Here is a 19697-nt window from a genome sequence, read left to right as displayed (position 1 = left end):
GTCAGTCTCCAGATTTCCAGATTTTAGGAGTCAATGGTTGATTTGGTTCATTAGAGGCAGAGGCAAGTACTTGCCTCTAATGGGAAATAATCTCCTACCCCATTTAGCACAAAAATAATACAATAAGGTGAGGTTGCTCAGTCGTGCCCAACTTACAAGAAGCATAACTCAAAACATCTAAATCTTCTTATTTAACTGTTAAGCACAATAATACTAAAGTTCAATCTATCTTAACATATTATTTAATTCTCTAAATTTGTATGATATATCGTTATTCTTATATATGTGCTTCTTTTTGTCTTAAGCCTTAAATTTAAAATTTTAATTCTTTCATTATTCGCATCACTTCATGGGAAAGAGATGGGAAACAGTAGAAACAGTGTCAGACTTTATTTTTTTGGGCTCCAAAATCACTGCAGATGGTGACTATAGCCATGAAATTAAAAGACGCTTACTCCTTGGAGGAAAAGTTATGACCAACCTAGATAGCTTATTCCAAAGCAGAGACATTACTTTGCCGACTAAAGTCCGTCTAGTCAAGGCTATGGTTTTTCCTGTGGTCATGTATGGATGTGAGAGTTGGACTGTGAAGAAGACTGAGCACCGAAGAATTGATGCTTTTGAATTGTGGTGTTGGAGAAGCCTCTTGAGAGTCCCTTGGACTGCAAGGAGATCCAACCAGTCAATTCTGAAGGAGATCAGCTCTGGGATTTCTTTGGAATGAATGATGCTAAAGCTGAAACTCCAGTACTTTGGCCACCTCATGCGAAGAGTTGAGTCATTGGAAAAGACTCTGATGCTGGGAGGGATTGGGGGCAGGAGGAGAAGGGGACGACCGAGGATGAGATGGGTGGATGGCATCACTGGCTCGATGGCAGTCTGAGCGAACTCTGGGAGTTGGTGATGGACAGGGAGGACTGGCATGCTGCGATTCATGGGGTCGCAAAGAGTCGGACACGACTGAGAGACTGAACTGAACTGAACTGAAGGTTTGGAATTAATTTGTTATTGATTTGTTGTGGGGTTTTAAATATAAAATCATGTAAAACATTATGAACTTTATAGAAATATAAATACTTTTACACTTAAAGAGCTAGCAAAATACATTAAAAATAAACATTTTTATTTCTGTAAGAGATTATAGGCAGGGTGTGCAGTGTTAATGTTTGGCTCTGCAAGTCAAGTAGTTATTTAATGTATGACTGATCAGAAATATTTTACAATTTTTATTTCATTTCACATTTTAACTAAGAATTTTTTCATCTGTTTCTTCTTCAGTATAGTGAAATAAATGCCACCTGAGAATTAAGAAGAATTTTGAGTGCCTCACATGAATAACAACATAATTTTAAGTTGTCAAAGGTGCTTTGATTAATGTACTGGAGAAAATCAGTTAGGCTTCATACTCTGGAGTTTTAGACTTCTTTAAGCTGCTGTACAGAATATCATAACTCTTATTCTTATTATTCTAAATGCCAAGTGGAAGTTTTATATATCTCTTAGTGATTCTGTGCAGAGCCAAGTGATAAAGCAGTTGTAACACATCTTCTAGTTTCACTGACATCTTACATTTAAAAAATTAACAAACAATGAGATGTCAGAATTACCTATGCTCACAAAATAGCAACTCACAAAATACAGTTAAGTGTAAACTAAGGATTGTCTATGACTAACATGTACTCCTTAGAAGGCAAGTTATGACCAACCTAGACAGCATATTAAAAAGCAGAGACATTACTTTGCCAACAAAGGTCCGTCTAGTCAAGCCTATGGTTTTTCCTGTGGTCATGTTTGGATGTGAGAGTTGGACTGTGAAGAAAGCTGAGCACCGAAGAATTGATGCTTTTGAACTGTGGTGTTCAGAAGACTCTTGAGAGTCCCTTGGACTGCAAGGAAATCCAACCAGTCCATCCTAAAGGAGATCGGTCCTGGGTGTTCTTTGGAAGGACTGAAGCTAAAGCTGAAACTCCAGTACTTTGCCCACTTGATGCAAATAGTGGACTCACTGGAAAAGACTCTGATGCTGGGGGCAAGGGTGGATTGGGGGCAGGAGAAGGGGACTACAGAGGATGAGATGGCTGGATGGCATCACCAACTCAATGGATGTGAGTTTGAGTGAACTCCAGGAGTTGGTGATGGACAGGGAGGCCTGGCGTGCTGCAATTCATGGGGTCACAAAGAGTTGGACACAACTGAGCGACTGAACTGATCTGAATGATGCCAGTGGAGGCCAACATCTGCTGGATCGTGGAAAAAGAAAGAGAGTTCCAGAAAAACATCTACTTTTGCTTTATTGACTACACCAAAGCCTTTGACTATGTGGATCACACAAACAGTGGAAAATTCTGAAAGAGATGGGAATACCAGACCACCTGACCTACCTCCTGAGAAATCTGTACACAGGTAAAGATGCTACAGTTAGAACTGGACATGGAACAGCAGACTGGTTCCAAATAGGAAAAGGAGTACATCAAGGCTGTATATTGTCACTATTTATTTAACCATATGCATTATGTGTACATTATGAGTACATCATGTGAAATGCCAGGCTGGATGAAGCACAAACTGGAATCAAGATTGCTGGGAGAAATATCAGTAACCTCAGATATGTAGTGGAGAAGGCAATGGCACCCCACTCCAGTACTCTTGCCTGGAAAATTCCATGGACAGGGGAGCCTGGTAGACTGCAGTCCATGCGGTTGCTAAGAGTCGGACATGACTGAGCGACTTCAATTTCACTTTTCACTTTTCACTTTCATGCATTGGAGAAGGAAATGGCTACCCACTCCAGTGTTCTTGCCTGGAGAACCCTAGGGACAGGGGAGCCTGGTGAGCTGCCATCTATGGGGTTGCACAGAGTTGGACACGATTGAAGCGATTTAGCAGCAGCAGCAGCAGCAGGTGTGTACATAACACCACCCTTATGGCAGAAAGCAAAGAAGAACTAAAAGCCTCTTGGTGAAAGTGAGCGAGGAGAGTGAAAACGTTGGCTTAAAACTCAACATTCAGAAAACTAAGATCACGGCATAGGGTCCCATCACTTTATGACAAACAGATGGGGAAATAGTGGAAATAGTGACAGACTTCATTTTGAGGGGCTGCAAAATCACTGCACATGGTGACTGCAGCCATGAAATTAAAAGATGCTTGCTCCTTGGAGAAAAAGCTGTGGCCAAACTAGACAGCATATTAAAAACAGAGACATTACTTTGCCACCAAAGTTTCTTCTAGTCAAAGCTATGGTTTTCCCAGCAGTCATTTATGGATATGCGAGTTGAACTATACAGAAAACTGAGCTCCAAAAATTAATGCTTCTGAAGTGTGATGTTGGAGAAGACTCTTAAGAGTCCCTTGAACAGCAAGGAGATCCCACTAGTTCATCCTAAAGGAAATCAGTCCTGAATACTCATTGGAAGGACTGATGCTGAAGCTGAAACTCCAAAACTTTGGCCACCTGATGCGAAGAACTGACTTATTGGAAAAGACTCTGATGCTGGGAAAGATTAAAGGTGGGATGAGAAGAAGATGACAGAGGATAAGACAGTTGGATGGCCTCACCAATGCAATAGACATGAGTGGGAGTTGGTGATGGACAGGGAGGCCTGGAGTGCTGCAGTCCATAGGGTCACAGTCGGATATGACTGAATGATTGAACTGAACTGAACTGAATGATTATCAAAGGAAAAATTTATCTATAAATATTAATGTTATCCAAAAACTCTTTTAAAATTATTTCATGTTTTAAAACCATGTTTTTGAAGAGAATATTAATTGAGCCCAGTATTCAGTACTGAGCTTTCCAGGTGGCTCAGTGGTAAAGAATCAACCTGTCAGCAGATGGAAATGGCAACCTTTTCCAGTATTCTTGCCTGGGAAACCCCATGGACAGAGGAACCTGGCAGGCAATAGTCCATGGGCTTAGAAAAGAGCCAGACATGACTTAGTAACTAAACGACACAAACAATTCAATGCTATATATCACAATCAGTCCTTTCTTTTGTTTATGGTATCAGTGCTTTTTAAATATTTATTTACATTAAAATATATTTAATTTAGGTATATAGTGATTCACTTATACATATACATATACATGGACTGTACAAGTTGTATATTTTTCAATCTTTTGAGTTATCTTCAGTTCCTTTCATCAGCATCTTATATTTTTCCAAAGTACAAGACTTTTGCATCCTTATGCATGTTTATTATAGGTATTTTATTCTTTTTGATGTGATCATAAATAGATTTATTTTTTCAATTTCCATTTCTGATCTTTGATTGTTATTGTATATTGCAACCGATTTTTTAATAAAGATTTTGTGTCCTTCAATCTATCGAATTCATTATAAGCTCTAGTCATTTTCTGGTAGCTTCTTTAGGATTTTCTGTGTATAGTATCATATCATCTGCAAACAGTGACAGTTTTACTTTTTTCTGCTATGGATCACTTTATTTCTTTTTCTTTTCTGATTGCTGTGGCTAGAACTTTCCAAACTATGTTGAGTAAAAGTACCAAGGGTGGACATTCTTCTATCGTTCCTGCTCTAAGAGAGAATGCTTTTGGTTTTTCACCATTGAATATGATGCTAGCTGTGAGTTTGTTGTATATGGCCTTTGCTTGTTGAGGTGCATTACCTTTATGCATAATTTCTGGAGAGTTTTTTTCATAAACGAATGCTAAATTTTATCAAAAGCTTTTTCTGCATCTATTTGTGTGATAACATTTTTCTTCTGTTTGTTGATGTGGTATATCACATTGCTTGATTTGTGGATATAATATATACATAGATATATCGCTGAGATAAACCTCACGAGCACGGTGTATGATCCTTTTAATGTTCTGTTGGAGTTGGCTTGCTTATATTTTGTTGAGGATTTGTGCATCTATGTTTATCATCGATCTTGGCCTGTAGTTTTCTTTTTCTGTGATACCTTTGTCTGGCATTGGTATCAGGATGGTGCTGACATCATTGAATGACCTCAGTAGCCTTCCTTCCATTGCAATTTTTTTGAATAATGTCAGACTTATGTGTTAACTCTTCTCCAAGTGTTTAGTGGACTTCACCTGTGATGGCATCTGCACTTTTGTTTGTTGGGAGTTTTTTAATTACTGATTCAATTTCAACTTATAATTGGTCTGTTCACATTTTCTATTTCTTCCTGGTTCAGTCTTGGGAGTTTATATTTTTCTAAGACTTTGTCCTTTTCTTCTAGGGAGTCCATTTTATTGATGTTGCTTGTGGTGGGCTTCCCAGGTGGCACTAGTGGTAAAGAATGTGCTTGCCCATGCAAAAGATGAACAAGTCATAGGTTTGATCCCTGGGTTGGGAAGATCCCCTGGGGTAGGAAATGGCTCCCCACTCCACTATTTTTGCCTGGATAATTCCATGGGCAGAGGAGATTTGCAGTTTACAGTCCATGGGGCCACAGAGAGTCAGACATGACTGAGCGAATGAGCACAGTCTGCTTGTAGTGGTCTACTATGATCATTTGTATTTCTGTGGTGTTGGTTGTAGCTTCTTTCTTTTTAATTTCTGATTGTATTGATTTTGGCCTTCTTCCTTTTTTGTGTCGAGTCTGGCTAAAGGTTTGTCAATTTTATCTTTTTAAAATATCAGCTTTTACTTTATTGATTTTTCTCTTGCTTTCTTCATCTCTATCATTTATTTCTGCTCTGGTCTCTATGATTTTTTTTTCCTTCTACTAACTATGTGGTTTGTTTTTCTTCTTTCTCTAGAAAGAAGTTGCTTTAGGTATAAGGTTAGGCTGCTTATTTGAGCTTTTTCTTACAGCCTGAGGTAAGCTTGTATCACCATTAACTGTCCTCTTAGAACAGCTTTTGCTGTGTCCCATAAGTTTTGAATCATCATGTTTTCATTTTTATTTCTCTCTATGTATTTTTTTTTATTTTCTCTTTGATTTACTCAGTGATCCATTGGTTGTTTTATACTATATATTTAGCTTCCCTGTGTTTGTGTTTTTTGCAGGTTTTTTTTTTTTTTTGTAGTTGATTTTTGGTATCACTGCTTTTTAACACAGTAGTGATATAACAGTTTTGTCAATAATATAGTCTTGAAATCACTTTGGGAGGCCATCTGACAGTACTCACTTTGTGTTAAGTGTTTATAACAAGGAAGAAAACAGAAATATCTTCACACAGTAATTCTTTCTGAAATACAGTGTATTGAGAGAATGCTAAAAGTTGTTGAGATTTACTATAAGGAGAAATAGGCAACTATAAAAAGGCTTTTAGTTACTTGTATACTGACTCAGTATATCATTGTTATCCACAGAAACTGTTGAGAATTTCACAGTGTTGAACTGTTCATTAATATTTGTCTTGAAAAATTAGAATTATAAAAGTTTTCACTTCTTTATGCATCAGTAAAAGTAGACATCATCTTAAGAGAATTTGTAAACAAGGAAAACATGGTAGTTTTTTTCATTAAGGATTTCCTTATATAATAATAATAATAATAATAACAAATCCATAAAGAATACTATGCCACTACATCTTTCTTTGGTATTGATAGTATCATATCAAGTATATGTTTATAATAAGCTTTTAAAATATAGCATATATGATTTATTTTAACATAAAATGTAGAAAATATGAATTTTAAAATTTATAAGTAATGAACTGAAATATTTCAGTAGATAATGAACTGAAATATTCAGAGAAAGGCTGTAAAGGAAATGAAGGCAAGATAGGTATCATTAAGGGAATAAAATTGCTCCTTTAGGAAAGGTAAACTGAGGATATTCACCTGTTTGGAGAAGAATTTCCTCTCGTGGGTACTATATGATAGGAAGCAATGGATAGGCAAAAGGAAAGTTGTGGTTCATGAGAACCAAACTAAAGGGAATGGATTTTCTTGTTTAAAAAATCTAGCAATGACGACCCTGTATGCAAGACAGGAAAAAAGACACAGATGTGTATAATGGACTTTTGGACTCAGAGGGAGAGGGAGAGGGAGAGGGTGGGATGATTTGGGAGAATGGGAATTCTAACATGTAGACTATCATGTAAGAATTGAATCGCCAGTCCATGTCTGATGTAGGGTGCAGCATGCTTGGGGCTGGTGCATGGGGATGACCCAGAGAGATGTTGTGGGGAGGGAGGTGGGAGGGGGGGTCATGTTTGGGAACACATGTAAGAATTAAAGATTTTAAAATTTAAAAAATATATATGGGTAGAGGCTGAGGTGATAAAGTTCTCACTTATATCAAAATATTGGGTAACATGATCAAGTTAATCTCTAAATACAAAACTGGACTTGAAGTTGTGAGAAGGACATAGCTAGATGGCAGATACAGAGAGAACACGAGACTGTGATGTGACCATAACTGGATTCAGAACTGAGGGAGCTTAAAAGAAGGGCCTATATATATAAGAAGGAATTAGTTTTAATCTCTCTGATGATATAAATTGAGACTTCATGCTTATTCATCATGGTGAATGAGAAAAGAGCTCCTTGATTAAACTCAGATGCACAGTTAGTTAGTGTTGTAAAATGGACACTAGGTAAACTCAACTATAAATCTGAGGAACAGTGAATAAACTGGCAAAAGTCAAAAAAGCAGGAGAAGAAGTCTCATCTAAAAAGAATCTCACAAAAGGGGAAGTTGTGGACTCAGACTTCTGATTTTCACTACTCATATTTGTCTGATAACTCACACTGAAAAATTAAACAATACCTTCATAGTAACTGAAATTGGCAAAATAAAAATGCTGAAATTCCCACTTATGAATGTTAACCATTGAGATTATGCATATGCTATACACACAAGCACACACACACACATATGCATTCTTGAGACATACACAATCATTAAAGAGAATCTGCAAAATAAATACATATGATACTTTAAAAGCAGAAATTAATAAAGTAACCAAAATTTATTTCTACATAAACTCATAAAACATTCATGAATGTGTTATGAATGGGAAAAGGTTCATATTGTAATAAAAGAGTACTAAATGTGTAATAAACAAGGAAATAGAAAATTTATAATAAAAATGTAAGTATGAAATTTTTTGAATCTGTGAAGTAGAACAACTAAAATAATATATTAAAAGATTATTGCAACTTGCCTAGAATACAGGACATAAAGAAACAAAAAATGTGAAAGAGAATTTAAAAGAAAGAGTATACACTGGAAAACTTAAGGTCTAGTGGAAGTTCCTGAGTGAGAAATAGTGGAAGAGCTGACTTAGAATAGGCAATAATCAAGGAAACAGGGAGATAGATTCTTTCAAATGTTTTGTCATCCAGACTAGCAGTATTTTTACCAGACATTCAAGGGAGAAAAAAAATGACCTAATATTTAATGAGTGATCATTATATAATATACTTAAAATGTAATAAAAAATCTGACCTATAAATTTTATAGATTTTAATTATCCATTTTCTATATTTTTTTCATTTATGCATGTTATCTTCTCTGCTTAGTATTCTATCTGGCAGAGTCATTAATATAGTGTGTCTTATAAATCCTATAATGTCAGCCAGTGGTTCAATATGAAAAACTTGTTCTGTTTTATATATATATATATATATATACATATATATATATATATATACACACACACAATCAACCCAATGGTGTTCTATCCTTTGTTTGGGTAAATAGAGATAGAGATGTGGTAGACTCTTATAAGTTATTTATGAAATAACAAAATTACAAAGCACAGAAGTTAAATTTGCCTAAATTCTGGAATTAGGATATCTAAATTATTTAGCTCCATTAATATTGGGTTGTCTTTATATTAAGCATGAGTGCATGCTTAGTTACTAAGCCCTGTCTGACTTTTTGTGACCCCATAGACTGTAGGCTGCCAGGGTCCTCTGTCCATGGGATTTTCCAGGCAAGAATACTGTAGTGAGGTGCCATTTCCTGCTTCAGGGACCTTCCCGACCCAGGGACAGAACCCACGTCTCTTGCATCTCCTGCATTGGTAGGCAGATTCTTTACCACTGTGCTACTTAGGAGGCCTTATAGTCAGTATATTTCACTTGAACTGAATTTATGAAGTACAGATGTATAAATAAGTAAAAAATAATTATTTCACAAATAATTTCCTTAAAATGTAATTTTCAATATCATTCCATTAAAAAGGCTTCATGTTCACTTTATCCAGAATAGATGTGGATTTAATAATTGTGAGTTTCAGGTAGAACAACAGGAGAATGGAAGAGTTGGAACTATTAACAATCTTATTTGGGAGACTGGGTTTAGTCTTGGCTCAGAAGATATGGATGGCTGGATGACTGTGTGACCTTTGATCCCATTTTTCTTTAATTCAACAAATGGTTATATATTTATTGCTTTGTTCCAGTTCTTGCATACACACAGACACAAATATACGCACATGCACATACACATATATAGCAAGAGATAATTGAAATAAAATAGACAAAATTAATTTAATTTTGTTTAGTGGTAAGTGTTATAAATAAAATAGAGAGAGAAAGTAAACAGTAAACTGTGGTTATATTACGTGGACTGTTTATGAAGGGCATTTTTAAGGCAGTGATAACTGAAAATAGAATGAAAAATAATGAAAGTGAGTGGCATAGAGCTAGACTTTATGCACCTCTCTTTAGGCAGAGAGGTCATATGACTAAATATTTTGTATAGAATTTGGGCAGTCATAATGTAGCATCTCCAGGTATAACCCTTGAAAACTTCTGGAAAAAATACAATCTTTCATGTGTTACTTCTCCATCTTCTAGTTGAACGGACACATTCTGATTACCTAAGGCTTCGACTGTGTGGATCACAATAAACTGGAAAATTGTTAGAGATGGGAATACTAGAGCACATGACCTGCCTCTTGAGAAACTTATATGCAGGTCAGGAAGCAACAGTTAGAACTGGACATGGAACAACACACTGGTTCCAAATAGGAAAAGGAGTATGTCAAGGCTGTATATTGTCACCCTGATTATTTAACTTATATGCAGAGTACATCATGAGAAATACTGGGCTGGAAGAAGCACAAGCTGGAATCAAGATTGCCGGGAGAAATATCAATAACCTCAGATATGCAGATGACACCACCCTTATGGCAGAAAGTGAAGAAGAAATAAAGAGCCTCTTGATGAAAGTGAAAGTGGAGAGCAAAAAAGTTGGCTTAAAGCTCAACATTCAGAAAACTAAGATCATGGCATCCAGTCCCATCACTTCATTGCAAATAGATGGGGAAACAGTGGAAACAGTGTCAGATTTTATTTTTTAGAGCTCCAAAATCACTGCAGATGATGACTGCAGCCATGAAATTAAAAGACACTTATTCCTTGGAAGAAAAGTTATGACCAAACTAGATAGTATATTCAAAAGCAGAAACATTACTTTGCCAACAAAGGTCCATCTAGTCAAGGCTATAGTTTTTCTAGTGGTCATGTATGGATGTGAGAGTTGGACTGTGAAGAAAGCTGAGTGCCGAAGAACTGATGCTTTTGAACTGTGGTGTTGGAGAAGACTCTTGAGAGTCCCTTGGACTGCAAGGAGATCCAACCAGTCCATTCTGAAGGAGATCAGCCCTGGGATTTCTTTGGAGTGAATGATGCTGAAGCTGAAACTCCATTACTTTGGCCACCTCATGCAAAGAGTCGAGTCATTGGAAAAGACTCTGATGCTGGGAGGGATTGGGGGAAGGAGGAGAAGGGGACGACAGAGGATGAGATGACTGGATGGCATCACTGACTCAATGGACGCTAGTCTGAGTGAACTCTGGGAGTTGGTGATGGACAGGGAGGCCTGGTGTATTGAGATTCATGGTGTTGCAAAGAGTCAGACACGACTGAGAGACTGAACTGAACTGAACTATAGGGAACTGGAATTATAACATGGAGGAATAATGGGTTTCTGAATGTGTAGACTTCTTTCTTCTAACTGAGTAGAACTGCATTTATGAAGAAATAAACATTTTGTTACTTTTAGCCACTGATATTTTGATATCACTTTGCCTAGTCAGATAAATATAGATACTTGTATGTGATCTTGAACAAGTTAACTAGCTAATCTATGTCTTATTTTCCCCATTTTGAAAGTGAGTATGTTCCCATGAAAGCATACTATGAGATTCCCATAGTATGTTCCTATGTTGTGAGGATTAAATGAGTTAGTGCATTTAAACCATATAGAATAGTGTCAGACACTAAATAAAGTGTTAAGTAAGTTTGAACATTTTTTCGTTTTCTTGGAGAAGAGAGTTCATGGATGAGAATTCACCAAAGAGGGAGAGTCTAAGGCTCTAACAAGCTTGTTGTGAAAAGGAGGGGTATAATGGTAATAAAGGGAGTACTAATGATTAAGATTGAGGCCAGGTCTAGTAGAGTTTTAAAGACTCAAGTCAAAGATAGTGGGAGATTTTGAATATGGGGGTTTTTAGCTCAAAATGTCAGTTTCACTTTGGAGTGAAGAATAGACTCTTTGGAGGTAATGTTGGGAGCAATAGTCAGTTGCCAGATTATTACAGAAAGACAGGTGAGAGGAGATAATGATGGTTGAACTAGGATGGACGCAGTAGAGATGATGCAATGATCAAGAAAATGCATGATTAATAGCACTACACATTTTTCTACATGCCCTACAATCTTTATCAGTCAATAGGATTTAACTAAATGACTTCCACATAACCAGCACTGCCCTATAGGTAAATATATACCAATGCATTTATAGTGAAAGGAAGCAATATATAAGATCTATATGGATCAGGTGCTTTACATGAATCTAAAAGAAATGATAAAATTCTTCTTCTAGAGATATATTCAGCCTAGATTATGGCAAAAAGTGACCATTTGGTAGTTACAAAGCCAAACAGTAAATAACATGGCATCAGGTGGACTGAGATTCAGAAGAAAATTACAGGAGGGAGCCAACGTAGCCTGGAAAGTCCCCAGATTTCCAGAGATGCTTATACAGCAGATTAAATAGAAGGACAGACTCTGCACTGTAATTATCCCTCTTTAAAATGAATAGACAAGATTTAATTGAATGATGTTTAGAAGCTTAAACATATTAAGAAATTTGCATTATTTTTAATTTATTTGAGAAAAAGGGCAAATTTCATGCTTCCTTTATCCTAGTACAGTGGTGGTAACTAGCAGAGTGATCACTTTATTATATGAAGAACTGATGTACTTGACTCTGAATGCCATCCATATTCTTGGGCATAATGTGTCCTTTTGTTTTATCTGAAAGAGCCTTATCAAACTTGTTCTGGCATGTATTTTACTGTATCATGGATAATGGATACCGAGAGAACAGATTTTGTCCCAAGCTTAATATAAGCCTCAATGGGAATAATATTTAACAATGGAGTAAATTGTGAGTTTTTTTTCCTTATATAATAGGGAAAGATGGTTATTTATTTTCTTTAAGATTTACAAAGGATTCTGTATATTTGTGTATTTTTGCCTGAGATTTTTGCTGCAAACATTTTTGAGCCATATATATTTGACCTTACAGCAGTTTTTCAAAAAAAAAAAAAAAAGCTAAAATAACAGGATGACAGTTTAGTTTGACAGTTTGTTTTTAAATGGTTGAGAGCTTGGTTTCATTTCTTTGTTGACACAGAACTCCCATTTTTGCATTACATAGATGGCCGTCATAATGGTCTATACAGTGACAGTCTCTAAAAATAATGGATGACAACTGTGTATTGATTTAATAGAAAATATAGCAATACAAATTATCAGAAGTGTGAAATAAAAGAGCTTAAGGAAATAACAGAAAATAGCATAGAAGCTTGCAAATTCTTTGGTGATTTGAAGGCTTGAAGTTTAATCTACGTTTTCCATAGATCTTTGGAACGTCTGTAATCTTTGGAACTTGTAATAAAATGCCAAGAACAAAGAACAACGTAGAAGATTTTACAATGCAATATAAACTTCAGTCACAAATATGCTTCTTATTATTTAGGTACTTGTTAGGTATCCCTGGTGGCTCAGATGGTAAAGCATCTGCCCACAGTGCAGGAGACCCGGGGTTCAATCCCTGGGTTGGGAAGATCCCCTGCAGAAGGAAATGGTAACCCATTCCAGTATTCTTGCCTGGAAAATCCCATGGACAGAGGAGCCTGGTAGGCTACAGTCCATGGGGTCTCAAAGAGCTGGACACGACTGAGCTACTTCACTTTCACTTTAGGTATCATTTGATACCTCTCTTAGTAAAGAAAAAAAAAAATAGCTAAAAAGAACCTGCGATGCTAAACAAAGAGACAAATTATATTCAAAAAGTCCTATGAACAAAAGACTTAGAAGACAAGTGCTTAGATATGACTCACAAAATAAAATCAATGATTTGCGTAATATTCCCATGAATCTACACACATTTTACATGTTTTCAAATAGTCTGCATTTCACAGTGAAGTCGTTTTTAATTTTGTTATCCTTTTTTCATGTTCCTTTATGTCCTGGCCCTCTTTTATTTTTTTGTTATTTTGTTTCATATATCAAATTACTTAAGGGCTAATTAGTTACATGGTGGAAATATTTACAGCAATGTGGTCTATGGCAAAAGATGCTCATGGTGAAAATACCTGACATGCTACAAACAGAATCAGGTTGCATAATAAAAGGAATTTTTATAGTGGTATGATAGATTTTTTTCCTGGATAAATACAATGCATAATGTTAAACAAAAAGAAAATACAATGTAGAAGAGAAATTGAGAAACATTCAAGGATTTTCAGAATCCTTATTATTTTGAACTGCTGTAACTAATAAGAGAATGACTTCCTAGAGAATTTGGAGGAGTTCCCCAGAACTTAGCATGTAAGTAATTGGTAAGACTGGTGTAGTAAAGCAATTTAAGTATATAATTTTTGAATATTGTTTTGCAAATGCAGTTTTTCATTCCTTCTAGATAATAAACTCAACTGAAACTATTTGAAAGAAAATGAAATGTTTTACAGACTAGAAATGTCCAAAAGTTTAATTTTTGATTGATATTGTACTCTATTTAATAGAGTATGTCTCTGAAGTAATCAGGAAACTTCTTTGCTGGTAAAAAGCCGAATACATTTTTGTAAAAAGTCAACTACATTTTCATAAAAATACTGACCTCATAAGCCGATTTATTTCCTATTTTTAGATATCTACTCTAAACTTTCACTTCTATTTTTTAAGAACACTGCAGGGGTTCCTATGTTCTTTGTGATCTTAAGGAAATTACAAAAACTCCTTGATAAAATGGAAATAATAGTACCAATCCCATCACGTTCTTAATGAGAAGACATATAGATAAAAGCATTTACAACTTTGTCTGGCTTATATTAGGTCTATTGATTTGTACTAAAACTATTTGCTTATTCTTAGACAAAACAGTAAGCTGAATATTTAGGATAAATTAGATTGGTATTTTTAAATTAAGAATGTACATTTGATACACATGGAGACATTTATTTTAATGCAGACAATCTAGACCTACCTGTAACTCACTGTTTCTTAGTTCCTGGAAGTAGCAAGGATGCAAAATTAACAACTGTTATTCTAGATGACATTTAAATCTGATACTTATTGTTAAGCCCTATAAAGATGAGAACAGAACATAGATAATATTTGGGTCAAACTATGTATTTCTTGAATCTTCTTTAAAATTATTTCTTAGCAATTGCTTTTCTGAAATAATATTTTTATATGGAGCTTGACAAACTACATGTACACATGTTTTCATTGTTATGGCATTTAAAACTTAGAGAATGTGGTGGAAAAAAGATGGATTTTAAATAAACCTGAACCTAATAATTCCAGCTTGGCTACAAAGTAGCAATAACTGTTTAGTTTCTTGAACTTTGATATTCTCAAAAGCAAAGTTTTAAAACATTAGATTACATGCATAAATTAGATTAGGTTAGATCACAAAGAATAGATTTGTTATAGCAATAATTTAAAACAGTTTCTGGTCTTTCCCTTTCTCTCTTTTTTTTTGAATTCAAACCTATGATTTTTCAAATATATATAACTGGCAAATGTTTTTAGTTTGTATGTTTAATTAGAAAGAGAAAGTTTCCAGTAACAAAATAAAGATTAAATGTGATTTTTAAAAGCAGAAAGATAGATGACAAATGAGAATCCACTGTATAACACAGAGAACTCTACTCAGTGCTCTCTGGTAACTTAAATGGTAAGAAAATCCAAAGTAGAGGGGATATATGTATACATATAACTGAATCATTTTACTGTACAACAATGTAAAGCATCTATACTTCAATAAATTTTTTTTAAATCTAAAAAAAAAAAAAGAAAAGAAAAGAAGTAAACAATCATAGGCTGAAAAATCACTGTTTTAATCGTTCTGTTATTTAGTGTCTGTGTATATATTTGCATTTGGTAAAAATTTCCATAAAACATATGAAGCACTGGTCATAATAAAGATTAATTATACTAGTGCTAGTTATAATTATTACTAAATTATATTTACAATAAAGCATGAGCTTATAGTGCTCTTACCTTCCCTCACCTTCTTGATTCATAATTTTAGAAACACAATGCTAGATATTTTTCAGAGTCTTTTAATAAACAAGGGATCCAAGGTTTAATATTTTAATCCCACAAAAATGTGCTGCATACATAAGCATGTTATTTTCTTTAACATATATATTATAACTCTTGTTTTTGGAATTGATGTCCTGGATAAAACTAACTTAGATGGTACAACATATTAAGTATACAACTCCAAGGGTATACAAAGTTTAAGTAACTCCTCACCTCTTACTAGCTCCTTATGGAAAACTGCTGAGTAGTGTATGATAGGCAATGTACTGCAGTTAATGAAACGTCTCTGACAAATAAAATTTCAAATTCGGCTTAGTCTATATTGACTATGACAAAGCCTTTGACTGTGTGGATCACAATAAACTGCGGAAAATTCTGAAAGAGTTGGGAATACCAGGGCACCTGACCTGCCTCTTGAGAAACTTATATGCAGGTCAGGAAGCAACAGTTGGAACTGGACATGGAAAGACACACTGGTTCCAAATAGGAAAAGGAGTATGTCAAGGCTGTATACTGTCACCTTGCTTATTTAACTTATATGCAGAGTACATCATGAGAAACGCTGGGCTGGAAGAAACACAAGCTGGAATCAAGATTGCCAGGAGAAATATCAATAACCTCAGATATGCAGATGACACCACCCTTATGGCAGAAAGTGAAGAGGAACTAAAAAGCCTCTTGATGCAAGTGAAAGAGGAGAGTGAACAAGATGGCTTAAAGCTCCACATTCAGAAAATGAAGATCATGGCATCTGGTCCCATCACTTCATGGGAAATAGATGGGGAAATAGTGGAAACATTGTCAGACTTTATTTTTGGGGGGCTCTAAAATAATTGTAGATGGTGATTGTAGCCATGAAATTAAAAGAGGGTTACTCCTTGGAAGGAAAGTTATGACCAACTTAGATAGCATATTCAAAAGCAGAGATATTACTTTGCCAAAAAAGTCTGTCTAGCCAAGGCTATGGTTTTTCCTGTGGTCATGTATGGATATGAAATTTGGGCTATGAAGAAAGCTGAGAGCCAAAGAATTGATGCTTCTGAACTGTGGTGTTGCAGAAGACTCTTGAGAGTCCCTTGGACTGCAAGGAGATTCAACCAGTCCATTCTAAAAGAGATCAGTCCTGAGTATTCTTTGGAAGGACTGATGCTAAAGCTGAAACTCCAATACTTTGGCCACCTCATACGAAGAGTTGACTCATTGGAAAGGGCTGTGATGCTGGGAGGGATTGGGGGCAGGAGATGACAGAGTATGAGATGGCTCAATGGCATCACTGACTCGATGGACATGAGTTTTGGGGGAACTCCGGGAGTTGGTGATGGACAGGGAGGCCTGGCGTGCTGCAATTCATTGGATTGCAAGGAGTCGGACATGCCTGAGCAACTGAACTGAACTGAACTGATACAGAAAGAACAGTATGAAAAGGAGAAAAGATATAACACTGAAAGATGAACTCCCCAGGTTGTTAGATGCCCAATATGTTACTGGAGAAGAGTGGAGAAATAACTCCTTAAAGAATGGAGAGATTGAGCCAAAGTTAAAAAAAAAAAAAAGTCCATTTGTGGATGTGACTGGTGATGGAAGTAAAGTCTACTGCTGTAAAGAGCAGTATTGCATAGGAACCCGGAATGTTAAGTCCATGAATCAAGGAGAATTGTAGGTGGTCAAACAGGAGATGGCAAGAGTGAAATTCAACATTTTTGGAATCAGTGAACTAAAATGGAATGGAAGGGGTAAATTTAATTCAGATGACCATTTTATCTACTACTGTAGGCAAGAATCCCTTAGAAGATATGGAATTGTCCTCATAATCAACAAAGGAGTCTGAAGTGCAGTAAGTAGGTGCGGTTTCAAAAGTGACTGAATGATCTTTGTTCATTTTCAAGACAAATCATTTAATATTACAGTATCCAAGTCTATGTCCCAACCAGTAATACTGAAAAACCTGAAGTTGAATGGGTCCATGATAACCTACAAGACCTTCTAGAACTAACACCAAAAAACAAACAAACAAACAAACCAGGATGTCCTTTTCATCATAGGGGCCTGGAATGCAAAATTAGTAAGTCAAGAGATACCTGGAGTAACAGGCAGGTTTGACCTTGTAGTACAAAATGAAGCAGGGCAAAGGCTAAAAGAGTTTTGCCAAGAGAATGCACTGGTCATAGCAAATACTCTCTTCCAATAATACAAGAGGTGACTCTACATATGGACATTATCAGATGGCAACACCAAAATCAGATTGATTATATTCTTTGCAGTGAAAGATGGAGAAGCTCTATACAGTTAGCAGAAACAAGACAGAAGTTGACTGTGGCTCACATCATGAACTCCTTATTGCAAAATTCACATTTAATAGAAAAAAGTAAGGAAAACCACTAGACCAATCAGTTATGATCTAAACTAAATCCCTTATGATTATACAGTGGAAGTGAGAAAAGGATTCAAGGGATTAGATCTGAGAGAGAGAGTACCTGAAGAGCAATGGACAGAGGTTCATGATATCGTAGAGGAGGCAGTGATCAAGATAATCCCCAAGAAAAAGAAATGAAAAAAAAAAAAAGAAAGAAAGAAGGAAAATAGCTGTCTGAGGAAGCCTTATAAATAACTAAAAAGAAGCTGAAGGCAAAGGAGAAAAGGAAAGATATACTCATCTGAATGCAGAGTTCCAAAGAAAAGCAAGGAGAGATAAGAAAGACTTCGTCAGTGATCATTGCAAAGAAATAGAGGGAAACAGCAGAATGGGAAAGACTAGAGATTTCTTCAAGAAAATTAGAGATACCAAGGGAACATTTCATGCAAAGATGGGCTCGATAAAGGACAGAAATGGTAGGGACCTAACGGAAGCACAAGATATTAAGAAGAGGTGGCAAGAATACATAGAAGTATGATTAAAAAAAAGATCTTAATGAACCAGATAACCATGATGATGTGATCACTGACCTAGAGCCAGACATCTTAGAGTCTGAAGTCAAACGGCCCATAGGAAGCATCACTATGAAAAAAAAAATAAAGAAAAGTAGTGGAGGTGATGCAATTCCAGTTGAGCTATTCCAAATCCTAAAAGATGATGCTGTGAAAGTGCTACAGTCAATATGCCAGCGAATCTGGAAAACTCAGCAATGGCCACAAGACTGGAAAAGTTTCATTTTCATTCCAATCCCAAAGAAAGGCAATGTGAAAGAATGATCAAACTATTGCACAATTATACTCATTTCACCAACTAGCAAAATAATGCTCAAAATTCTCCACGGGAGGCTTCAATAGTACATGAACCAAAACTTCTAGATGTTCAAGCTGGAGGACACCAAAAAGGGAACACAGAAGTGGCATGAGGGACCAAGGAGCTGATCAGGCAGCTAGGAGAGCAGCATTACAGAACCATATCCTAATAGGGATAGCCACCTTAGTTCCACAGACTAATTTGCCAGAAACTCCTTCATATACTGAAGGTGAGACTCTTAAAGCTAAGAGCGAGGGCTTTCAAGAAGATCATATGGGGTGGTTCCAAAAGGAGGGACTCCTTTTTCTGCCTGGGAACCTCCAATGGAAGTTGGTTAACTCCTTACATGCCATTACTCATTTAGGAGAAAAGGCCCTCCAAAGATTACTAGAAAGGTCCTTCAGAGGAACAGGCTTCCAATCAACTATAAGACAGGTGGTCTCCTCTTGCGCCACTTGCCAGTTAAACAACCCCCAAGGAGCTCAAAGACCCCAGCTGGCCCAGCCCATCCAACAACGTGGGGCCTACCCAGGAGAGGACTGGCAGATGGACTTCACCCAGATGCCAGTTTCTCAAGAGTATAAATATCTATTAGGCATGATAGATACCTTCACAGGATGGATTGAAGGCTTTCCAACCCGGACTGAGAAGGCTGAGGAGGTAGTAAAAAAACTGCTCCATGAAATCATTCCAAGATTTAGTCTGCCCAGGTCATTACAAAGTGACAATGGGACATCATTTACTTCCAAGGTCACCCAAGGGGTCTAAAAAGCATTGGGCATTACTTATTATCTCCATTGTGCCTGGATGCCTCAGTCTTCGGGAAAAGTAGAAAGAGCTGATCAATTCTTAAAATCAGCTATAAAAAAGATAACCCAGGAGACCTCTCTGGGATGGAAGGAGGCTTTACCAATAGCTCTCCTCTGCACCCACATTGCCCCTAAGGAGCAGGTTGGTCTTAGTCCTTATGA

The sequence above is a fragment of the Ovis canadensis genome, chromosome 1, assembly GCF_042477335.2.
Source record: "Ovis canadensis isolate MfBH-ARS-UI-01 breed Bighorn chromosome 1, ARS-UI_OviCan_v2, whole genome shotgun sequence".
Taxonomy (NCBI): domain Eukaryota; kingdom Metazoa; phylum Chordata; class Mammalia; order Artiodactyla; family Bovidae; genus Ovis; species Ovis canadensis.
The sequence above is the reverse complement of the archived record's forward strand: the minus strand, read 5'-3'. Positions refer to the sequence as shown.